This window comes from Ovis canadensis, chromosome 8 (genome assembly GCF_042477335.2).
Source record: "Ovis canadensis isolate MfBH-ARS-UI-01 breed Bighorn chromosome 8, ARS-UI_OviCan_v2, whole genome shotgun sequence".
Lineage (NCBI taxonomy): Eukaryota > Metazoa > Chordata > Mammalia > Artiodactyla > Bovidae > Ovis > Ovis canadensis.
In genome coordinates, this window is record NC_091252.1 from 83,841,673 (window position 1) to 83,865,072 (window position 23,400).

The window sequence follows — 23,400 nt, forward strand, 5'->3', positions numbered from 1 at the left end:
TTCAGGTGATTTTCTCAACCCAGGGATCAAACCCACCTCTCCTGTGGTTCCTGCATTGTGGGTGGATTCTTTACTACTCAGCCACCTGGGAAAGCCCACCCTTTGGCTTAACCACTACTCAATAACTCTGGTTCTTAGCCTGAACAACATTAAAATCACCTGCCCTATAAGTCGGAGTTCAAAGAAGTAGAACCAATCAGAGATATATTTAAGAAACATGGGGGCTTCCCTGGCAGTCTGGTGGTTAAGACTCCACACTTCCACTGCAGGGGGCACAGGTTTGATTCCTGGTCTAGGAACCAAGATCCATAAGCTGCATGGCTCAGGGAAAAAAGGAGAAGAAGAAGAAAGGGAGACATGTACTGCACAGATCTGCTTCTGCAGTCATGGGGGGCTATCTGGGAAAACCTCATATCCATAGGGCACCGTGTCAGGAGCTCAGGCTGGAACCCTTGGGCAGGAACATCAGCTGTTGTCCACAAGCAGGATTTCTTCATCCTCAGCTCTGCTCTTCACATCTTTCAGTGGACTGAGCCAGGCTCACCCATATTTAGTTTCTCTTATTAAAGGTTAACTGATGATAGACTTGAATCACATCTACATAACACCTTCACAGCAATACCTAAGGTAATGTTGATTGAATAACTGAGTGAGAGTCCCTTGGACTGCAAAGAGATCCAACCAATCCATTCTGAAGGAGATCAGCCCTGGGATTTCTTTGGAAGGAATGATGCTAAAGCTGAAACTCCAATACTTCGGCCACCTCATGCAAAGAGTTGACTCATTGGAAAAGACTCTGATGTTGGGAGGGATTGGGGGCAGGAGGAGGGATTGGGGGCAGGAGGAGAAGGGGACGACAGAGGATGAGATGGCTGGATGGCATCACTGACTCGATGGAATTGAGTCTGAGTGAACTCCGGGAGTTGGTGATGGACAGGGAGGCCTGGCGTGCTGCGATTTATGGGGTCACAAAGAGTTGGACACGACTGAGTGACTGAACTGAACTGAACTGATAGCTGTCTCAGCCCAGGCTGCCATAACACAAAACTACAGACCTGCTTATTGACAACAGAAATTTATTTCTCACAGTTCTGAGGGATGGAAGTTCAAGTTCAGAGTGTTAATGCCATCAGATTCCATTGAGGGCCTGCTTCCAGGTTAGACTGCTGACTTCTCCTTATATCCTTGCATGCGGCAGACAAAAAGAGACACTCTTCCTCTTGTTCTGTAAGGGCACAGATTCTATTCATGAGGGCACCACCCTCGTGACTCATCTAATCCTCATCCCCTCCCAAAGCCCCACCTCCTAATACCATCACATTGGAGGGTAGGGTTTCAGCTTAGGAACCCTGCAGGAACACGTGTGCACCTTCCAATTTGCTTGTGTCCAACTCTTTGTGACCCCATGGGCTGTAGCCTGCCAGACTTCCTCTGTCCATGGAATTTTCCAGGCAGGAATACTGGAGTGGGTTGCTATTTCCTTCTGCAGAGGGTCTTCCCAATCCAGGAATCGAACCTGTGTCTCTTAAGTCTCCTGCATTTGAGAGCAGGTTCTTTACCACTGGCACCACCTGGGAAGGGGAGCACATGCAGGCCTTAGCAGTGGCCTGGCCAGGGGGACGCATTGAACACCACCGTACTGTGAAAGTTTTTCAAAGTAGTCTCTGTCCTACCCTGGACCAAAAGTGGAAATGTTGGCTCATATGATAATCAGCTCTTCCTAATAGATCAATTCCTTATAAATCAATTCAAAACCATATTCGAAAGTGCCGCAAATTGTCTGGACTTCTGTCCAAGGACACTGTGCTGTCTCTCATACATGCTTTTCAATTTCCTGAAGTATGTCATTCGTCTAAAGGGCCAGTAATAGAAGTTAAGCGAATACTGCTAACAGCTTTGAGCTTCTTCCATTTCTGAAAATAATCCATTTGCTCTCTTTTGAACAGGGACCCAGTTGCCGCCTGGGATAGTCTTTTTCTGTCAAACTGAACTGCTTCAGTCCCCACTTCCCCAAAGTATAGGGCATCGTGTATCTCTCCCTAAGACATTCCTGAAAAGAGTTGCCCAAGAATCGCAGGATTTACTGACCTCAAAGGAGCCTGTCTCGCTTTGAAACAATAGGTTACGATCAGAGCCAGAGAAGTCTGTGGACGTCTCTGAGAAGCCTACGGACAGCCTATGGACCAGAGACACCCGTGGACAGGCTCCAGGTCTGCCGAGTTCTTTTGCTGTAGCGTCACTGCGTCCCTATTCCACTCTCAAAGAACACAAACACCGTGGTGACATTTTGTTTGGAGGGAGGATAAAAGACAGTCTTAGAGTTCCATCTATCTGAAATGTAAAGCCTCCAAAGGGGAGGGCTTCCCAGCCGCACAAGATACTCTCTTTGCTTTGGTGGCTTTACTGGGGGTTACTTAGGGCTTCAGCCAAACAATCAGCCAAAACCAGCCCCCAAATGGACCTTCCTATGGGGGTACTGTGCCCAGGTTATCATCCAGATTCAGGTTCCCCTGGAACTGGGCATCTCATTGGGGAGCCTGGGTGTCCTTTCCGGTCTGACCCACCTCAGTCTGTCGGAGACATTCTATCTGTTGCATTCTTGAAAGGGAAGAGGTTAGGGGATGACACCTCTTTCTTTCTCAGGTGGCAACTGGGTCCCTGTTCAGATTTACTCACATTCCTCCAAGCAACTGCTTTGCATAACAAGGGATATGAGAGACAGCTGTTTAGGTCACACATGTCCCGGGGTAATTAGTGACTTAAGCCAGAAGTGAGGTGCCACTCAAGTGACCACACAGGGGCAACTGGTGTATCTACCTAGACAGACAACTACCAGCTTCTAAAAGTCCTGTTTAGGTCTTCTCTGGTGGCTCAATGCTAAAGAATCCACCTGCCAATGTACGAGACACGAGAGACATGGGTTCAATCCCTGATACGGGAAGACTCTGCATGCCCAGGAGCACCTAAGCCCACATGCCACAGCTGCTGAGCCTATGCTCTGGAGTCCGGGAACTGCAGCTTCTCAGCCCACAGGCCCTAGAGCCCGTGCTCCACAACAAGAGAAGCCACCGCAATGAGAAGTCCGAGCACCGTGAGCAGAGAGTAGCCTCCGCCAGCCGCAACTAAGGAAAAGCCCAAGCAACACACACCCAGCACAACCACCAGTAAATACATAAATAAAATTATAAAATAAAGTTGCCAGTCTTTAAAAACAAAAAAAAGTGCTGCTCAGTCAAGCTTCTAAGAACTCAGACTATAAACTCCGAGGCAACTCAAGCTTCCTGGAGAGCGGGGGCTCTGGTCAGAATGGAGTGGGGTCACATGACAGGAGGCAGGACTGTCACAGGCACGGGGCTCTCCTCTGACACCCTGTGGTCTGTGTGCAGCCGTGCTGGGAGAGGAGACCGGGGAAGCCCCAATTTGTGACAGGGTGGGGGCATTCCCTTAGAAGGGCAGACCCAGGAAAGTGGGCTGCGGCCCCTCACTTCTCTGTTACATTGATCAGTGGCAGATGGGGCTTGGGATGTCACACTGAGGCCACAATGGTGCACCAGAAGATGGGACCACAGCACCCATCTGTCTGCTGCCATAGCTCTTCCGATGGAGAAGGAAATGGCAACCCACTCCAGTACTCTTGCTTGGACAGTCCCATGGGTGGAGGAGCCTGGCAGGCTATAGTCCATGGCGTCACAAAGAGTCGGGCCTGATTGAGTGACTAACATACCACACAACACCATACCTTTTCCGAGGTTAATTTCAACCCTTTCTACTTTTGCCAAGGCCGATCCTCACTTAGACCTGCAAACCCTCCTCTTGGCTTTCATCGCAGGTGCCAAATTAAAATCTCTTTCAGAGGCATGTCTCTGGAGCAGTGGGTGACCGTGGGGCTGGAGGGGAGGAGGATAAAGGTGGAGAGATGAGACACTGCCCTAGACCCAGGTCCCAAGTCTTTGACCTGGGAGTCCCCCGTTCTCCGGTTTGGGCTCCGAGCCTCAGAGTCGCTCTCTGCTTCTGAAATGGCCCGAGTGTCTGTCAAGGCGTCCTCAGGCCGGATTAAGCCCTCACCTCCGGGAGCTCCCCGCCAAGGCCTGCCGTGGTTTGCAGAGCAGATTCAGTGTTGTATCACCAGGGACAAGTGTGTGAATTTCTTCCATCTTCCTAGGAGAGGTTTCCAAGAGTTTTCCAAGGCCCCTTTCAGCTGTGGTCTACACGCAGGGCCTGGGCACCTCTCCAGGGAGGAGCTGCGTTTACTTTGGCTCCTGGGTACTTCCTGTTTCGTCCCAGGCTCAGAATGTATGGATAGGGCCTTGCCGGGAGGTGTACCGCCATAATTCCCTGTGCTGTCAAGACGGTTTGGATGGAGACTGGCCACCCCGGCCACTGGGGAACTCCTATCCTCACCGCCCTCATTGGCTTTGAGGTGGGAGGGAGCTGCTCATGAAGAACGTTTGATGGTTGGATAGCAGAGGATGTTACAAATCCTCCAATTTTCCCTCCAAAATAAGAGAAGATGTCTCACACTCATTTTTGAAAAGCTATGCACAAGGTGTATGAAAGAATGACTTTTGACAAAGCAAGAAATCAAGCTTCTTCCTCAGGCTCGTGGTTCACACAGCCTAGTGAGGCCAAATACCTGCCGGAGGCAGGGAGACTGGTTCAACTCAGAGCACACTCCAAACGTGCAAACTGAACAATTCATTGACTCTTTTATTTTTGGCAGGGGGAGGAGAGGAGAACTTGCCAGAACTCATTGCTTTACTTCAGCTCCTCCCGGAAATGTGCTCGTTCCATGAGCGCCATGAAGGCGATCCACTGTGCTATGCCCACGTCATCAGCTCAAGCTTCTCTCACCCATTCTTCCACTCAGAAAAACAAGGGGTCAGCGCTCAGAAGAGCTCTCAGAGGCGCTTCCTCCATCAGCATCCGTCCTGGAAGCATTTTAAAATTTAGGCTTGTTGTTGTTCAGTCACTCAGTCCTGTCGGACTCCTGGACTCTAGCCCGCCAGGTTCCTCTGTCCATGGGATGCTCCAGACAAGAATCCTGGAGAGGGTTTCCATTTCCTCCTCCAGGGGATCTTCCTGACCCAGGGATCGAACCTGTGACGCCTGAAAGTCTCCTGCATTGCAGATAGATTCTTTACCGCTGAGCCACTGGCCTTCCCATGCTCTATGGAATTTTTTAAAATATATTTATTCGTTTATTTGGCTGTCCCAGGTCTTTGTTGCAGCATGCAGTGTCTTTAGTTGAGTCATGCCAACTCTTAGTTGGAGCACATGGGATCTAGTTCCCTGACCAGGTTTGGAACTCAGTCACCCTGCATTGGGAGCGCAGAGTCTTAGCCACTGGACCACCAGGGAGGTCCCTCTACGGAATTTTATAAACTGTTTTATCCTCATGTTTTATACTTGTTCTTTTTGTTAACACTGGCGGTGAGTGGAGCTGGGGGAAGATAGACTGGCCATGAGACGGGGTAGAAATTGAGTGCTAAGCAAAAAGCAAATATCATATATTAATGTACACATATGGAATCTAGGAAAATAGTATTGGTGAACCTATTTGCAGGGAAGGAATGGAGACACAGACATAGAGAACAGACTTGCAGACACAGTGAGGGAAGAAGAGGGTGGGACGAATTTAGAAAGTAGCATTGACACATATACGTTACCCTCTGTAAGATAGATAGCTAGTAGGAAGCTACTATATAACACAGGGAGGCCAGCCTGGTGCTTTGTGATGACAGAAAGGGGCAGGATGGGGGATGAGGGGGAGGGAGGCTTCAGAAGGAAAGGATATATATATATATATATATATATATATAAATAAAATTATGGCTGATTCCCGATGTTGTATGGCAGAAACCAACACAACAATGTAAAGCAATTATCTTCTAATTAAAAATTTTTTAAAAAACAGAAATTTATTGCTTTCTCAATGGCTGAGCACGAGAAATTCGGTCCCCATTCTCTCCTTTTGAGTCCTTGATATCTGTGGCTTATATTTATGCAATAGGTAAACTCAGAAGGAAAGCAACATAGAGATTAGTGGCTTTCATTTTAGTAATTTAAAGTAAAACATTTTAAGTTTTTTTTCTTTCTTTCTTTTTCTTCTCTCTCTCTCTCTCTCTCTCTCTCTCTCTCTGTGTAGGTGAGAGCATGTGTGTGTGTGCGTGGTGTGTTAAGTTGCTTCAGTCATGTCCAACTGTTTAGGACCCCATGGTCTGTAGCCCACCAGGCTCCTCTGTCCATGGAATTCTCCAGGCAAGAACACTGGAGTGGGCTGCTGTGCCCTCCTCCAGGGGATCTTCCCAACCCAGGGATGGAACCAGCGTGTCTTAAGTATGTCTCCTGCATTGGCAGGCCGGTTCTTTACCACTAGCGTCACCTGGGAAGCCCATACCTCCTTCACCTACATTCTTTTTCTCCCAGTTGGGTTGAGATGTAATTGACATATACTGTTATAGTAATATTAGTTTTAAGCATACAACATGATGACTTGGTGTATGTATACATTGAGAAATGATCACCACAAGAAGTTCAGTTAATATCCACCACTTTGCATAGTTAACAATTTTTTGAGAGAGAAATGTTAAGGGCTACTCTCTTAGCAACTTTCAAATCTTGTCAGGTGTGTGTTTTGTGTGTGTGTGTGTGAAGTTTTTTTGTTTTAATGAGGTGAACCTGCCTGCCCACCTCCCTGCTTCCACATCATCCGGGTGGGCTTCCGAGCCTGTGTAGGTACCACGGGACACTGAAGTGGTTTGTCTGCTCGACTGCTTCTCTCGCTAGACTGAGGGCAGAGGCCGGGGACTGAGGGCAGAGGCCGGGGACTCAGTTTGACTTCCCAGCACAGTGTTTGGCACACACCATGGCTCAGAGGTATTTGCTGGATGAACAGAACGCACTAGGAAAGTATGCCAGCATCTTTTTTTTTTCCTTTCTTTCTTTTTTAAGAGACTACCCCCAGGGAGAGTGGAACTGAGCAGAACGCAAATGTGCAGCCTCTAAACATTATGAGGCCTTGCTGCCCTGTCTTCTGGTTCTGGATTTCAGAACATGGGTCTATAGGCCATTATAACACAATGAGGGCAGTCAGCCTGGTCTCGATGGTCAGCAGCCAAGTGGTCAGTGGGTCAATGGGCCCGTCCAGTACCACACTTGCAAATACACAAGCATCTCCTCCTTAACTGACTGATTTGGCCAAAGCGTGGGCAGGACCATGGGACTGTCCACCAGGGACTCTGAAGTCGGCCATTGTATTGTTCTGTGAGTGGGCGCTGTGCAGCCAGGACCTTTCCCTTTCCTGGCATGCATTTGTGTTTTGCATGCTGCCCCATGCAGGAGGCAGCAGCTACGGTGGGAGGAGGCAGGAGAGCAACTAAGTCCCTTGCAATCCCACAGGAGTTGTATGTGCAGCTGAGGGGCTCACGCCTGTGTCAGGGTGATAGTCTCCATGGTGTGAGCCTCACGCATACCTGCCTGCTCTAGCGAGGTCTAGCTCAACCTCAGGTTAATGCTGGAATTACCTCTGGACAGGGCTTCTGAACTCCAAGGGTCCATAAACTTGAATAGAAGAATTATATACTTTGCCTTCCACTAACCTGTAACTGAAATTTAGCCTTTTCTTCCACCATCACCACCTGTGATGTTGTCACCAACACAACTACAGGTGTTTTTATGTCACTTCACAGGGCTTACAGATCTTCCACAATGTCCTTTCCAGTCATTGGTACTTTAGTATGTAACTATTAGCCCCACTGGTCTATCTTGTTATTTATTTATTTATATTTTGGCTGTGCCATGGGGCATGCGGATCTTAGTTGCCCAATCAGGGATCGAACATGTGCCCCCTTCGTTGGGAGTGCAGAGTCTTAACCACTGGGCCACCAGGGAATTCCCTTGATTCTGTTTTTAAGGCACGAATAAGAAGCACTTGTATTACTATAGTATTCGTCAGTGTTCTCCAGAGGAACAAAACAAAGTATTCATTGTGAAGAATTGACTCATATGATTATGGAGCCTGAGAATCTGTCATCTTAAGCTAGAGACCCAGGAATAAAATACTACCCAGCAGTGTAGCTCTTTGAACCAAAAGACCAAGGGCATTAGGTCCCTGTCGAGGTCAGCAGAAGACTGATGTCAGCTCAACAGTCAGGAAGACAGTCAACTCTCCCTTCCTCTGCCTCTTTTCTATTTTTGTGTTTTTGGAAATAATAGCTAAAGGTTTAATTTCAAGATGATAGATTATAAAGAAATCACTAAAAGTATAAAGCAATTATTTATTTATAAAAGATTCATTATAAGGTCCTTGGAAGAATAAACTCAAATTGATTTGGCTCTCATTCAAATCAGGAAATTATGATTTACTGCTAACTTTTCAGGAATATGTATGCTGCATGCAATAAAGTATACCTTCAAAGGTAAATCAGCTGATGTTTTTTGATAACCCAGCAGTTAAATAAAAATATAATTCTATGTATTTTAGGTTATACATATAAAAATACTATCTTGAGAAGGTATACCCAAGTTTCACCAAACAGCCAGAAGGGTTGATGACACCCAAAAACGTTAAGGACACCTGTGAGAACAACTCTGCTGTGTGGCTGCCAGCCTCTGGCCGCTTCACTAGAAGAAACAAATCCTTCTCAAAACTCTGTTGTACGTTCTTTCAATACATCTAAAAGAAGGAGGTGTGTGTGCCAGTTATCAATAAATGGTCCCTGGACTCTAAATCCACCTCTTCTGGGTTACTCAGCCACGGAGAAGGGCACGGTAAACTTTCCTCCTTTGTTGCAGGAGTGATGCTAAATCTTGTTAGTAGAGGGTGCCAGAGGGACCACGGCAGCAGGAAGGGGTTTTGCTGCTTCGCCGCTGGCGTGAGTCTTTTCTTCTTGCTCCTATTCTGCGTGAGACAAGGGATGGTTGAGGGGAGATGTGATGGCACTCACTGCAGCATTTCAGTGAATGAATCTGTCATCCACGGAGCTGCAACCACACACTCCCCAATAATGCCTGAATTCCAGATTGGGAAGGAGGTTTCCTGTAGCCGTTTCCTAAGGATGCCATGACAAAGTACAATAAACCAGGTGGTTTAAACAACAGAATTTATCATATCAGAGTTCTGGAGGCTGGCAGTCCGAAATGACACTGTCAATGGGCTTGGCTCCTTCTGAGAGCTGAAGAGAATCTGTTCCATGCTTCCGGTGGTTTGCCGACAATCTCTGGTTCTTGGGCTTCCAGAAGCATCACCTCAGTCTCTACATTCATATCTGCTGTACTCCCTGTGTTCATGATGGTGTCCAAATTTCCTCTTTTAATATATGACACAGTCATTTTGGTTTAGGGGTCCACTTTATTCCAGTATAGCCTTATCCTAACAACTAGTTATTAATACATCTGTAATGACCATAAAGTCATTTCAAAGAAGGTCACATTCTGAGGTTCCAGGTTTTAGGATTTCAACATGAGGGTTTGCGGGACATGATTCAACCCATAACACCTCCCTTTTAAGTTTGCTCCTTCCGTCAGTATTTCCTCACTCAGCCTTAGGGTATTCTTCAGAGATATTTTTTGCCCCTTTATAGCTAACACTTTTGAAGAAGGCAATGGCACCCCACTCTAGTACTCTTGCCTGGAAAATCCAATGGACGGAGGAGCCTGGTAGGCTTCAGTTCATGGGGTCGCTAAAAGTTGGACACGACTGAGAGACTTCACTTTCCCTTTTCCCTTTCATGCATTGGAGAAGGAAATGGCAACCCACTCCAGTGTTCTTGCCTGGAGAATCCCAGGAACGGCGGAGCCTGGTGGGCTGCCATCTATGGGGTCGCACAGAGTTGGACATGACTGAAGTGACTTAGCAGCAGCAGCAGCAGCAGCAGCAGCAGCTAACACTTTTGTTTGTTTTATAATTTATTTTATCAAAATACAGTTGATTTACACTGTTGTGTTAATTTCTGCTGACAGTGAAGTGATTCAGTCATATATATATATATATATATATATATATATATATATATATTCTTCTTCATGCTTTTAAAATCTTTCTTTATTTATATTGAGTTTTGGCTGTGCTGGGTCTTCGTTGCTACCTGCAGGCTTTTTTCTAGTTGCAGCAAGTAGGGGCTGCTCTCTAGTTCTGGTGCTTGGGCTTCTCATTGCGGTGGCTTCTCTTGTTTTGGAGTGTGGGCTCTAGGGTGTGTTGGCTCTGTAGCTGTGGCCCACGGGCTTAGTTGCTCCGCTGCCTATGGAATCTTCCTGGACCAGGGATTGAACCTGTGTCCCCTGCATTGGCCGGTGGACTTAACCACTAGACCACCAAGGAAGTTCATAAAAGTCACATTCTTTTTTTTTCTCCTAGAAAAAATTTATTTATTTATTTGACTGCACCAGGTCTTAAGTTAGTTGCAGCATAAGGGATCTTCCATCTTCATTGCAGCATGCAAAATCTTTAGTTGCGGCTTGTGGGATCTAGTTCTGTGACCAGTGATCAAACCTGGCTCCCTGCATGGGGAGTCTTAGCCACTGGACCATCAGGGAAGTCCTTCTTTTCCATATTCTTTTCCATTATGGTTTATCATAGGATATTGAATATAGTTCCTGGGCTGCACAGTAGGACCTCACTGTTTATCCATTCTATATATCCTAGCTTGCGTCCTGGGCTTCCCTGGGTGTCCAGTGGGTAAGACTCTACACTTCCAGTGAAGGGAACATGAGTTAGATCCTTGGTTCAGGAATATTCCTTCCACCTTGTGGTGCCACAAAAAAAAATAATAATAATAGCTTGCATCATCACATCCTTCTTACTAGGTGATTATTCTCTATTTAAACTTGTTCTCTCTCCTGATTGAACCCTAATGGATATGAGAGAAAAGGGAACTAACAGAGTAAGTGCCAGGCTGTTGTTGTTTAGTCACTAAGTTGTGTCCCTCTCTTTGAGACCCCATGGAACTTAACATTTAATCGTTCTTCAACCTTATGAGATAGGCATTGTTATCATCAGATTTCCCAAGTGCCATGATTGGGGAGTGGCAGGGCTGGAACACAAACCATGTTCTGCTTTGTTGCTTCTTGTTTTATTCCAAAGGCTGAGCACCCTCTACTTCACACTGCTGCTTCCTACTACAGATGCCTGTGTGAACTTGTACCACAAACACAGAGGTACCTGGTGGCTCAGCCGGTAAAGAATCTTCTTTCAATGCAGGAGACCCGGGTTCAATCCCTGGGTCAGGAAGATCCCCTGGAGAAGGAAATGGCAACCCACTCTAGTATTCTTGCCTGGGAAATCCCATGGACAGAGGAGCTTGGTGGGCTACAGTCCATGGGGTCACAAAGAGTTAAACATGACTGAGCGACTAACACTTATGTAAGTGTATTACTATACTCATGGAGCCTCTTGATGAAAGTGAAAGAGGAGAGTGAAAAAGTTGGCTTAAAGCTCAACATTCAGAAAACAAAGATCATGGCATCTGGTCCTATCACTTCATGGGATATAGGTGGGGAAGCAGTGGAAACAGTGTCAGTCTTTATTTTGGGGGCTCCAAAATCACTGCAGATGGTGATTGCAGCCATGAAATTAAAAGACACTTACTCCTTGGAAGAAATGTTATGACCAACCTAGATAGCATATTCAAAAGCAGAGACATTACTTTGCCAACAAATGTCCATCTAGTCAAGGCTATGGTTTTTCCAGTGGTCATGTATGGATGTGAGAGTTGGACTGTGAAGAAAACTGAGCGCCACAGAATTGATACTATGGTGTTGGAGAAGACTCTTGTGAGTCCCTTGGACTGCAAGGAGATCCAACCAGTCCATCCTAAAGGAGATCAGTCCTGGGTGTTCATTGGAAGGACTGATGCTAAAGCTGAAACTCCAATACTTTGGCCACCTCATGCAAAGAGTTGACTCTTTGGAAAAGACCCTGATGCTGGGAGGGATTGGGGGCAGGAGGAGAAAGGGACGACAGAGGATGAGATGGCTTGATCGCATCACCGATTTGATGGACATGAGTTTGAGTGAACTCTGGGAGTTGGTGATGGACAGGGAGGCCTGGCGTGCTGTGATTCATGAGGTTGCAAAGAGTCGGACACAACTGAGCGACTGAACTGAACTGATGCAGGTTATGAAACATAAGCAAGATTTAAAAGTATGAGATGATGACAAAATAAACAATTTAAATAAATTGTTTTTACTTTATTAGTGGTGCCAAAAGCCCTTGACCGATTTCCCAACAGAAATACCATTTTCCACAGGAGCACCTCGAATATATATTTACTTCTTTTCTGAAAAATCTTGGTTTGCATTTGGTGATACAGGGACTTGAAGGTTTATTTATGAGCTTAATCTTAATGGCAGTAGCAGCTGAAGTAGATCCTTCACCAAGATGCAAATGGAAGAAGTCATGCTTGCCTGAGTTTATGAAGTTAAGATAACCACCAGTGTCTTAGCAAGGCCAAATGGTGCCTGACAGCAATATAATGATGCCCTGTCTCTTTCAACTTGCCCAAAATGAATAAATACCTATAAAACTAGGGTGCATTCATGTGTTCAATGTTCAACAAATCTAAAAGCATTAACTCAGTGCAAAATTGAAAAAGTTTCTGGTGTCTTTGCTGCTCCCCAAGGCTGACACTGAGAACAAATGAACCTTTGCACCACCTTTGCGGACACTGGCAGGGCCTTCTATTTGATGCCAACTTCCTGCAGAGCAAGGGAGTGATCCAGGAGAGCAAGACAGGAGCTGCAGGAGCCTTTCCTGACCGGCCTCCCAAGTCACACACCATTACTTTCATTGTATTCAATTTGCCGCTTAGGTCAGTGTAGGAGGGAGCCATACAAGGGCACAAGAAGGTCAGGAAGGGTGGCTCTTTGGGGACTGTTTGAGGCTGGTGATCACAGAATAAGGCTGAAGAAAGAGACAAGGTGCTGAAAAAATATGTATCTCTTTTGACACTGGCACTAGTGGTAAAGAACTCACCTGCCAATGCAGGAGATGTGGGTTTGATCCTTGCATTGGGAAGGTCCCCTGGAGGAGGGCACGGCAGCCCACTCCAGTATTCTTGCCTGGAGAATCCCATGGACAGAGGAGCCTAGAGGGCTACAGTCCATAGGGTCAGAAAGAATCGGACACGACTGAAGTGACTTAGCACACACACATGGCAGCCCGAGGACAGAGAATCCAACTTAACAAAGTAATGGAGAAGCCCATGGATGACAGTATGCAATGGGCTTAACAAACAACCAGACTAGACTGTATGAGGAAGGTGGAGGTCGCGGGGAGGTCGAGGCGGTCTCCAGGAAAATAAACAGAGAAATAAAAAGATAGAAAGGCCATCTGATGTGCTTGAGTGGTTTTAAAAGGTGATTGATATGAAAGATAAACTGAGGTCTATTACAAATTTCAAGAGTTTCTTTGAGCAAGAAACACTTGGAATCTGGAAGCACAAGATAGGAAGCAGTTAGGGACACTCCCCTGCAGGAGCCAGGGGAGACTTCGACAAGCTGCAGCACCAGAAAACAAGGTAATTATTGGCTTGCAGTTTAAAGCCGGGCTTTCCTGGTGGCTCAGACGGTAAAGAATCTGTCTGCCATGCAGGAGACCTGGGTTTGATCCCTGGGTTGGGAAGAATATTGGGAGAAAGGAATGGCAACTCATTCCAGTATTCTTGCCTAGGAAATCCCATGGACAGAGGAGCTTGGCAGGCTACAGTCCATGGGGTCCCAAAGAGTGGGACTAGACTGGGCAACTAACACTTACTCTTCACTTAAAGCCTACTTGACTCTTTGAGATTGGTTGTCCATAACATTTTTGTAACCTTGAGACGTTTGCAGACTTAGATTTTGAGTTGCTTGTGTAGGCTGCCATAGTATTGTGATTCACCAAAATGTTTGTTCAGGTTTTTCCTTAACATCTTATGGGAAAACACAAATGAACTATTTGGCCAACCCAATATGAGTGCCGCCCAGTCTAATGGCCTCCTTGTTTAATTAAACAATATACTAAATTATTATAAAAAATTATAGTGTATATAATTTTAATAATTACATGGGAAATTCAAGCTTTCAACATGTAAAACACTGTAAAAGGGAAAATAAGACAAAATAAGTCCAGAAGAACAAAACATTTTACAAGAAAGACAACTTAATAATTGTAGGTTACTTAGGTTTTACAATGAACATTATTTCCATGAACATACTAATGTCAAAACCTTTATTCACCTAGCTAAATAAAAATGGAATATAAGTGTTGGGAAGATATCAAGAGAGGAAGTAGGGGTAGAGAATTCATAAGCACCAAATCTTCATCCAACATAATAGAAAAGCAATAGGTAATGTCCAAGGTTTAAAAAACTCACAGAAGCATACTAGTTAGAAATCTAGAATTAAATAGCAAGCAAAATGGTTAAAGAATTTAAAGGCCTTGCCTCTGGGGATCAGACCCAAGGATGGGGGAGGTAGAGGGGTAAGGCAGGGACTATTTTTGTCATAAACCATTTAGTACTATTTAATTTTCTTTGCTTCTATAAAAAAGAAGACTAATTTAAATAATATGTATAAAGTAGATGTCCTAAAATCTAGGAAGCAGTGTTTCTGAATTTCTACATTCACGATTTAAAATTACAAGATTTCTGGCTGCAAATATATCTGGAGAGTAAATTGCCACTGTGATGAATATAAAAACAATTTTACCATACCACATGTTGTCAATTATAGAAATTAAAAAGGATTACAATATACAAATAAATGACTACTTAGATTATCCAGGAAAAATCAAATATTTTCTAATAAAAAATAAAAACAAAGACCTCCCTGGCGGTCCAGTGGTTAAGACGTTGCCTTCCAATGCACGGGGTGTGACTTCGATCCCTGCTTGGGGATGTAAGATTTCATATGCCTCACAGCCAAAAAAAAAAAAAAAAAAGAAACCCAAAGCATAAAGCAGAGCCAATATTGTAACAAATTCAATAAAGACTTTAAGAATGGCCCACAAAAAAAATCTTTTAAAAAATCCAAATATTTTCAGCTCTTTCAGAGGTCATTACTTTAACCCCTTGGTTGCACATTTCTTCTCTTTTTGACCTTTCTGGATGTCCTAGTCCCATGGCCTAGGACCTCTTCAATGCCTCCTCCCCCAGGAGGAGGGGGACACCTGTGCTCCACTGACGCTCCTCTCTCCAAGTCAGAAGGAATCTTTCCTCCTGCTCAACTCTAGCACTGGATCCATACTGCATTTATGACATTTAAGCTTCTGCCTTGTATTACTTCCATCCATTTCCGGAGGACAAATTCTATATTCCCATTAGCAGCTTTATCCATAGGAGTGACTTCTGCAACAGGATGACATTAACTCAGTGAAAAATTGAAATGAGGGATTATCTGTGCAGTGTTTTTGCTGCTCCTGTATAGACTCACACCTGGAACCAGTGGGGGTCCTTTACACCCCCACTTCTAGATATTTCAAACTTAGCTTTTCTATTGCCTAGTTATTATGAGCAGCCAACCATCCTTATCAAAGCATAAGGTGGCCTGTGGTTACTGGACAATGAAAAGGGTGGCTTTTCAACGTGATTACCTGGCAGCTTAGAGTTCTTAACTAATATTTCTAGGAAGCCAGAGGCTCCTGGGGAACATTCCAGTGAACACTCTGGTCGATTGCTGGCCTTCTTCAGTGATAAAATCAAGTCAACATTGTTCCTTTATCCTATTAACATGTCACAAAGATGAAGTACTTGAACAGCACAGGCCTCAGCCTGGACTGTCACTTTGAGTCAGATTTACCTCAGTTTGAAGCAGGTATGCCTGATTAAAACACACACTGGTATAGTGTTCATACGCAGTAGACAAAATGTGCATAAGAAGTTAAGATAGAACAAAGCTGAAGGAAATGTCCTGTTTGCTCTGTGTTGGCCAAAGCTCCCCTTTCCTTTAGAGACCCTGATAGCCCACACCCTCTCCCTTCTTCCTGGGACATTGTATGAGAAGCTCAGAATTGAGTGCATTGAGGTCAGGTGTCTAAGGACACACCCTGGGACCCTCCAGGTGGGGTGTCAAGGACAATTCACTAGAATAAAGGGTAAGAATATTAGAACTTCTGTTTGTACTTAACTTTTACATTAAAAATAATTCGCCACCACTAACATGCTATTTGAGTTGTCTCTGACATTATCATTAAGTGGCACCCAGAGGAAAGGGTTCCATAACAAGGCAATGGGGGGTCGTAGTGACAGTGACCCTTATTCATTTATTCTATGGAGAATTGCCAAGGTGCTGCTGTTTCTATGTGACTATGGAAATAGCTTTCAAGATATATCACCGAATTTAACTGAGAAGATTCCCACAGAATAGATAAGCAGGCATTAACAAGGCAAATGCGAAGGACAGCCAGAAAGTAGCAGAATGGACCCATGGTCTCAGGATGATTTGTCTATGTCATAATAATGAGATAAATAATAATGATGATACAATTCTGTCTTATAAACTGGTCAGAAAGTTCAAGAAAAGACTCAAAAGAGGGATTCACATCCATTATCTCCAGTAATGAACCTGAATCTAAGTGCATATTGTGCCTTGAGATGCTATTAGCTATATAAAATTTCCTGATAGAGCAAGACATTTTCAAATTGAGTAGCTAGAGCATGAAGACAAACTTCTATAGCTGGTATACTGAAGGGAGTGATATTTATTTCTAGACTTCTAAACAGTGTGCTTATGGAACTATTTTTTAAAACCTGGATATTACTTATTGATTTTCCGTGATGGTAGTTGAAGATTTAGCACTCCTACATTCCCCACCCCTACTTCTTCTCTTGCCATCCTCCCAACAGTTATATCCCATTTTTAGTAAGGTCAATAAAGGTATTGATATTAGTGTGTTTTTGCAAAACCCAAGTAATCCACTTTTATCATTTTTTATTCTGGAAATATTTGTTTTCTTGGAGTTATAATTGTTTTACTTTCTATATACTGAGACAATTTTCCCCCTAAGACTATTTATATGCCAACTAATATCTTTTTTGCTCAAGCATATCAAATGGGTGTATCGTTTTATTATTGTTGTTTACCTGGAGATCCCCTCTCCAAACACTCTCCATTCTCCACATACAACCTGGATTGTTCTCTTCCTAAGCCATGGCACTGTGTCATCTCACCCTGTTTATTAGGGGACCAGATGGAAAATGGATTGGAGCCAGATTGTCAGGGGCTGGTTTGTCACAATAGGGAGTTCGGATTTCATTAAGTTATTGGAAAATCATAAGAAGTGAGAAGGGTCCTTGCACCTGGGGTCAAAAAGATCATGTTTATCCTGAAGTTCAGCTATCAGATACAGGCTGTCCTCCCTTCAAACTCCCATCCATACATTTAGGCCACAAAGACTTAAACACTAGTCACAAATATGGAGTTGAGGCAGTTAATGTGGGAGGAAAACAATCTCTGATAAAATGTTGAGGATAAAAAGTGTTCAATATCACAGAAATTCATAGTTCAGGCCAATGTACATCTCTAAATTTCTCTATGCATTTAACACTTACCCAAATCTATGTTAAATAGTTATTTAAAATGCAAACTTTGAAGTTAGAAATAAAGCTGACTGGAATCATTACAGAGAGATTATGATGACAATATGAATTTCAAAGGGCAGCAAAAACAGGAGGAAATTTGTTCTGATGGCTACACTGCAGCAGGCAGAACACGTCAAGCCACCCTTCCATCTTCTCCCTTCAATGGATCCTTCTCACCTGCTTTTGTCCTCTTCTATGCTTCTTCAGTTATGTTATTAAAATTATATTATCATAACTGTCTTACTGTCTTATGGTACTTTGTAATTTTCCAGTGCTTTCACAAATATCCTATTATGCCTTTTCAGTGGTGTAATTTCCATTTTTATAGGTTAAAAACAGAAAAAGACTAAGAGAGGTTTAATAACTTGTTGAGTATCCACTAGCTGGTCAGCAACCTCAACAGGCAGAAGAATGCAATTTTCCACCTGCCAGCAATGTTTTACCTCTTTCCCACACAACTCCATGTCTTTTTTTCCTATCTCAATTCTAATACTTTTTTCCTTCTTCCTCAACATATCTGTATTATTATGACTGAACTCTATTGCTTTCCAATTTAAAAAGTTGGCTTTCTGTTGTTAATTTTATATAATTAGAATAACTAAAATTATAAAAAAATTTATCTGTATTGATAGTTTGTTAATATAATTTAAATATAAATTAAAATGTGACTACAATTTATTATATTTAATAAATATTTTAATAATAGTTTTTCAAGTAAAATTTTTTTCTTAGCAAGGTCATCGTTTGTACTCCCAAGTTCTCAAGTCTTTCTCCCCACCCCTCATGACCCTGAGGGTCATGGGGTTATTGGTGAGGGGGAAACAGAGTCCAAATGGGTCACCTAGCACCACTTACCCACGTTTCTGTTTGAGGTTCCTGTGAGCCTCAGTTTCAAACCCCCTGATTCTCACATTCTGAATGAATACAAGAAATTAGGAGGGTTGGGCTCAGGGATAGTTTATTCATTTTCTGACTTTTTGGTTTACAAAAAGTAGCCCCGTAAGATTTGTGTAAACATTAAGCTAAGTGTATTTGTAATTTAACCCACTGGTTATCAACTCAACCTAGGAAAATCGCTGGAGTTTCCTGGCTGGTTTACCCACTGGCTGCAGCGGGGTTGACCCAGCCCAGCCTGGCTGGAGAACTGATGTGCTTCCGGTGATAAAGCGCTCGCAAAGGCCGCCTAGAGGAGAAGATGGAGGAAGTTGCGGCCGGCCGGTAAAGCAGCAAGGAGGTTCTATAGACAGGAAGGTGAAAGTGTCAGCCGTTCAGTCCTGTCTGACTTTTTGCGACCTCCTGGACTGTACCCTGCCAAGCTCCTCTGTCCCTGAAATCCTCCAGGCAAGAATGCCGGAGTGGGTAGCCATTGCCTTCTCCACGGGATCTTCCCAACCCAGGGATCTAACTCCGAGTCTCCTGCACTGCAGGCAGATTCTTTACCACCTCAGCCACCAGAGAAGCCTCACTATGGACATGAGGCGCCTACTTTGAACTCTGTCGTCTTCCGAGAACAATAAGGACTCCTCCTCTCTTGATAAAATTTGGTCCCAGCAGTAAGTCATCACCATGTTCTCTTCATCCTTATTGGTTCATGTTTATTGGTTATGTTTTCCAGGGTATGATTCCTCCCTGCCCAGAAAAAATCCCAGAACATGCGGGAGGGCGTCCCGAGCATCTCCTGGTTTCACAGGGACAGCTGTCTGTAGCAGACTGTGACCTGTGGACTGAATCCCTAGTCACGGATTGCCCATCTGGGGGTCAGTCTGGCCTACGCACATGCTTTACTTAACGTGTCGTTTCAAACAAAATGTTTAAAACAGATATCAACAATTTATAATGAAAAGAGTCACAGGAAATCCCGCTTTTCTGTTTCTTTTGCGGGGTGCGGGGTGGAGGGGGGATGTATTCCTGGTAACCATGGTCCCAAATTCCTACAGGGCAGCTGTGCAGAGGGACTGGACTTGGGCCCCTTGGTTCCCCATGGACCCCCACTGACCAGCCTGGGCTCTTGGGAGCTCTTCCGGTCACCATCGGCTTACTGACTCTTGCCCTAAGGTTTTCCCGCAGGGACCTCACTCCTTTCTCAGTGTAGGCTGTTTCCTTCGGCCGGCTTTGGTGGGGCAGTTCTCTGTGTTTTGGAGTTGGCCAACCACTTCTTCCAGATGACTTGCTTATCCTTGAGTCGTCACTTTCTTTTTCAACTTCCTGAGGTGTGGCCAGCTATTACCCCCAGTACAGGTGATACTCATCTCCCAGGCCTCTGAACAGCTCATGGCGTCTGCTATGTGGTTCCCTGATGAATCCCCGTCAAGTCTAACCTCGGACCTAAACCAGGAGGGAAACCGAGGTTCTGAGCCGCAGAGCCATGCAGGGGCAGCCTTCGCTGCGGGGCACTAGAGGTAAAAGAGGCAGGCGCTGTCCTCCATTTGCTAAACAAAGTCACCACGAACTGTTGCTTAGCCTTCTGAGATTTGTAATTTAAAAAAATTAAGCTCAAAAATTGACTCTTTTTTTTTTTCCTTCAAATAGGTTGAGTGTATTTTATATCACTTAAAAGTGTCTTCCTCTATAGTAAAAGGGATTGTTAGAGTTCCAGCAACTTTCTCCTCCCCACCCCCACAAATCAGAGCGCATTTCCCAGCCTCCCTTGCAGTTAGTTGAGGTCATGTGACTGGGTTTTAGCCAATAGGATGTGACAAGAGTAAAGCAAGCCCATCCAGTTCTGGCTCATAAAATCTCTCATGTTCTTCTCCATTCTCGGGTGACCTTGGACGCGTGGACTGAAGAAGAGTGCAGGTTGGAAAGGAGCCTGCTTAATGAATTCTTCTCTGTGTAGCTGTTGCTAGGTTGTTGCATCCATCCTCTACCAGTAGGGGGCAAATTTACTTAAGTTTTCTGCACCTCAGTTTTCGTCAAAAACTGAGAATATTGATAGTAACTACTTGTTAGAGCTATTATATGAATTAGTATTTTTAAATCTCCTAGGAGAGTCCTCTGCTTAAGGTGAGCACTGCATGAAGAATGTGTTGAAATATGAAAAGCTCTATAAATATTATTAGCTTTTATGGCTTTTCTAAACATTTAACGTATTTTTTAAGATTACAATGAGAATTACCTTGGCTAATAGGTTTGTTCATCTGTTTGAGGATGGGATAGAACTTATGAGTTGTGGCCTAGGTGTCAGATGGATTCACCTGGGTTCAAATCTTGGCTTTGCTTCTCAGCTGAGAAGCATTAAAAAATCACTTAACCTCACCAAGTCTCAATTTTCTCACTAACAGGACCCTTAATACCTATATCATAGGGTTATTGGTGGGTTAATGAGATAAAGTTTGTAAAAAATTTAGTCAAGTGGCTGGCGCATAGTAAGTGTTCACTAAATAACTTTGCACCTCGGCAATAAGTGATTAAGAGGTCCCATGTGAGAAAAGCTTGTCCAGAACATTTGTAATTAATCTCTGAACATTTTTTTCATTTTCACAATGAGTTGATTAAAGTGGATTTGATTTTTATTTTCAAACTTTTGTTTTAGCTGCAAAACCTTTCCTTAAAGCAAGATCTTAGATAAATATCCAATCTAACATAGATAGAAGCAGTGGGGTAAGGGGCAGTAGGGAGGAGAGCTTGTCTCCACCCACTGGCTCTCCCTCGCATCTTCCCTCAGGATTGTCCCTGAGTCACCTCTGTGGACTCCCAGGGTTCCTCAGTACAGTCTGATTATTTGTAGGACTTAAAGTTCTCCAAACTATTTTGTTCCAGCTCTAACATTTTATGACCACCCCCCCCAACCCCCCCCCCCCCCAAGTACTGGCATTTGGCCATGAAGTAGAATTGAGGTTGAAATGATACAGATACAACCTGTTCCCAATGCCAAGGCCTCTTCTGACTTGGCCTATTGCTTCTAATGCTGCCTCTCACACTCACCAGTTCCACACCCTTTCTCAGGGAACAGTCCCTCCCTTTCCACCTACTTCTGCTACATGGAGAGAGGGGGCAGGAAGCGGATGTGAGGCCACTGCCCAGCCACTTCTAGGGGTGTAGCCTCTAGCATCTAGGGGAGCCACGCTACGGTCAAAGGCTGAGTTTATGACAGATACGTCCCTCAGCCAACTGCAGAGCACAGTTTTAAAACAAAATAAGCTATTACAGAAAAGTGAGCTGTCTCAGTACTTCTCTGCTGCTGCTGCTGCTGCTGCTGCTAAGTCAGTTCAGTCGTGTCCGACTCTGTGCAACTCCATAGACGGCAGCCCACCAGGCTTCCCCGTCCCTGGGATTCTCCAGGCAAGAATACTGGAGTGGGGTGCCATTTCCTTCTCCAATGCATGAAAGTAAAAAGTGAAAGTGAAGTCGCTCAGTCAGGTCTGACTCTTAGCAACCCCATGGACTGCAGCCCACCAGGCTTCCCCATCCCTGGGATTCTCCACACAAGAGTACTGGAGTGGGGTGCCATTGCCTTCTCCGCAGTACTTCTCTAGACCTACGTATTTGTGCAGATGTAAACTATCTAGTCAAAACTCCAGGCAGCCAGCTCTGACTGGCAAGGAGCAGCTCTATATCCCTTGTATTTGGAGCAAGTCACTTGGCTGCTCAAGCCCTCCGGGGACTTCCACTTCCACTGAGATGGAATTCAAAGACTTTTCTGGTGGCTTCCTCTCCCACCACTCTCCTCCTGGTCCTTGCTACCGCAATCATAATGACTGTCTGTAGTTCCTCCAACATGTGAAGCATCTTCTGTTTCATCTCTTCCTTTCCTGAGGATACTTTCTGATTTCTGTGTTCCCTCTACGCTAATAAGCTCTCTAATAAGCCATCAGTCTGTGATTTTTTTTTTTACCTCCTCCATAGAGTCTTCCTGAATGAATAGATAAGAGTGATGTCTCTCTGGATAGACACAGTTTTCACAAATTTACTTACATACGTGAAAGTGAAAAAAGTGAGCCTGTTAGTTGCATCTGATTCTTTATGACCCCATGGACTGTAGCCTTCTAGGCTCCTCTGTCCATGGAATTCTCCAGGCAAAAATACTGGAGTGGGGAGCCATTCCCTTCTCCAGGGGATCTTCCTAACCCTGGGATTGGACACTGGTCTCCTGCATTGCATGTCTTCTGCATTCTATACCATCTGAGCCACCAGGGAAGCACTATAGAGGAGGGGGAAAACAAACAGCCTTCTTTCTCTACGCTCTTAGGCTATGGAAATTTAATGGACAAAAGTCAGACTAACAAGAGAAAAACAGAGTGTATAAACTTGTGCAATTTACGTAACACAGGAGATGCTCAGTGATGGGTAACTCAAAGTGGTACTTACAACTTAGGGCTTATAAGCACCTTCAGAAATAATAATAAATTTGTGGAGACATGACAAGTTTAAGTAAAATGGGTTCAAGCTCTTAGAAGTGGCCAGTTGTGGGAAGGTAAATATATGGGGGAAACTAAATGGATGGTAAGGACAATTTTAGTAAGATTTGTTTTGTACGTTAGGGGCTTCCCAGGAGATGCCAGTGGTAAAGAATCCTCCTGCCAGTGCAGGAGACATCAGAGACATGGGTTCAGTCCCTGGGTCTGGAAGATCCCCTGGAGAAGGAAATAGCAGCCCGCTCCAGTACATTCCCTGAAGAATCCCATGGACCAAGGAGGCTGGTGGGCTATAGTCCATGGAGTCTCAAGAGTCAACATGACCGAAGTGATTTAGCATGCATGTCATGTACATTACATCTCTGGGCTAAGGGTCTCTAATGATTAAGAGTTAACCTGCCCTGGGACTTCCCTGGTGGTTCAGTGGTTACACATACACCTTCCAGGGCAGGGGATACAGGTTCTTATCCCTGGTCCACAAGGCAACAAGGCCT

The 23,400-nt window shown here is 44.5% G+C and overlaps 1 long non-coding RNA gene across 1 annotated transcript in view; it reads right to left on the reverse strand.

Annotated features, from left to right (window-relative positions):
* Positions 1-1,059: 1,059 nt before the first annotated feature.
* LOC138444932 (uncharacterized) overlaps positions 1,060-23,400 on the reverse strand; it is a 34,246-nt gene continuing 11,905 nt past the window's right edge. The window contains exon 2 of the long non-coding RNA XR_011258662.1: positions 1,060-1,225. This is a non-coding gene — a long non-coding RNA (uncharacterized lncRNA). The remainder of the gene's footprint in view (positions 1,226-23,400) is intronic.